We start from the raw sequence: 2,588 nt of genomic DNA on the forward strand, positions 1-2,588 counted from the left end.
GGTACTAATTAGTGACAGGAAACGTGTGGCAGTTTCAATTTCACTGGTAAAGGTAAATGTATGGTAAAATTAGAATAATCTAATGTAAAGGTGATAGATTAATCACTCATAAAGGCATACGAAAGCTAAAGACAAATGTAAATTACTAAAACTGCAATAATTTGTTAGTGGGTGTATGAGATGAAAAGATGTAAGTTGTGATATCAAAAATAAAATGTTGGGAGGGAATATAAAAATGTAGAAATTTAGATGCATTAACACTTAAGTTGTTACTATCTTAAAATAAATTGTTGTAAATATACGTGGCTTTTTAAAAAAATGTAAGCCTCATGGTAACAGAAAGCAAAAATCTATAATAGATCCAAAAAAGACAAAGAGAAAGGAATCAAAGACCTCTACAAAATCATCAAATCACCAAGAAAAAGAGCAAGAGAAGAAAGAAAAACGGATTACAGAACAGCCAGAAATCAATGAATAAAATGACAATAAGTGTGTAGCTATCAATAATCATTTAAGTGTAAATAGACTAAACATTCCAATCAGTGGACACAGGATGGCTGAATGGGTAAAAAACAACAACAACAACAAAATCCATTTATATATTGCCTATAAGAGACTCACTTCAGAAGGAAGGACACACACAGACTGAAAGTAAAGTGATGGAAAAGACATTCCATACAGATAGAAACAAAAGAAAGCTAGGGTAGCTATACCTACAACAGACAAAACAGACTTTAAGACAAAAATGGTAACAAGAGACAAAGAAGGTCATTACATAAGTAAAAAGGGTCAGTCCAAGAAAAGGACGTAACACTTGTAAATATTTAACTACACAACATAACAGCACTTAAGTAAATAAAGCAAACATTAACAGACCTAAACAGGGAAATATACAGCGACGCAATATGCAAAAATCTGTTGCATTTCTATATACTAGTAATGAACTATCAGAAAGATAAACTAAGAAACAATCCATTTCCAACCGAATCAAAAAGAATAAAATACTTAATAATGAATTTAACCAAGGATGTGAAAGGCCTGGACACTGAAAACTGTAAGACGCTGATGACAGAAATGGAAGAAGACACAGGTTAGTTGAAAGATGTTCCATGCTCATGGATTGGAAGAACTAATATTGCTAAAATGTCCATGTTACTCAAAGCAATCTACAGATTCAATGCTATCCCCATGAAAATTCCAATGGCATTTTTCACAGAAATAGAACAAATAATCCTAAAATTTGTAGGGAGCCACAAAGACCCCAAATAACCAAAGCCATCCTTAGGAAGACGAATAAAGCTGGAGACATCATGCTCCCTGATTTCAAACTCTTACACAGATAGAGTAATCAAAGCAGTATAATCCTGGCATAAAAACAGATAAATAGATCAAAAGAACAGAACAGAAGGCCAGAAGTATACCCATGCATGTATGGTCAATTAATTTATGACAAAAGAGGCAAGAATACACAATGGGGAAAAGACAGTCTCTTCAATAAACTCTTGAGAAAACGACAGCTACATGCAGACGAATGAAACTGGATGACTGTTTCATCATACCATACACAAAAACCAATTTGAAATGGATTAAAGACTTGAAAATAAGACCTGAAATCTTAAAACTCTTAAAAGAAAACATAGACTGACATCAGTCTGGTGAGGACTTTTTAGACCTGACACCAAAAGTCCAGATAAAAATAGCAAAAATGAACAAGTGAGACTTTATCAAACTAAGCAGCTCTACACAGCAAAGGAGACCATCAGCAAAGTGAAAAGGGAGCTACCCAAATGGGAGAAAATACTTACAAATCAGATATCTGTTAAGAGGTTAATATTCAAAGTAGATGAAGAACTTGTACAACTCAATGACAAAACAACCCCCCCCAAATCCAATTAAATAATGGGCAGAAGACCTGAATAGACATTTTTCTGAGTAAGACTTCCAAATGGCCAATAGGTATATGACAAGATGCTCAACATCATTAATCAACCAGGAAATACAAATCAAAACTGCATATTACCTCATGTATATCAGAATGGCTAGTATCAAAAAGACAAGAAATAACAAGGGTTGGTGAGGATATGGAGAAAAAAATGATCTACTGGTAGGGATGTAATTGGTATAGCCACTATGGAAAAGAGTACAGAGATTCCCCAAAAAGTTAAAAATAGAATTACCTGTTGATCCAGCAATTCACTTCTGGGTATTTATCTGAAGAAATGAAAACACTAACTCAAAAAGATATCGGCACCCCCATTTTTGTTGCAATATTATTTATAACAGCCAAGATATGGAAACCTAAGTGTCCATCAGTGAATGAATGGATAAAGAAAATTTGAGATTACTTATATTTATACATATATATGGTGATATATATGTGGTGATATCTATACTTCCATGATATATGTATGTATATATGATATATGATATATCTATATATATGATGATATATGTATGTATATATGTATATGTATGTATGTGTGATATATGATATATTTATATATATGATATGTATCTATATATATGCATGTGTAATATATCTATATATATGATATGTATTATATATTAGTTATATCTATAAAGGAATA

Source organism: Lontra canadensis, unplaced genomic scaffold (genome assembly GCF_010015895.1).
Source record: "Lontra canadensis isolate GAN:19392208 unplaced genomic scaffold, GSC_riverotter_1.0 scaffold72, whole genome shotgun sequence".
Taxonomy (NCBI): Eukaryota; Metazoa; Chordata; class Mammalia; order Carnivora; family Mustelidae; genus Lontra; species Lontra canadensis.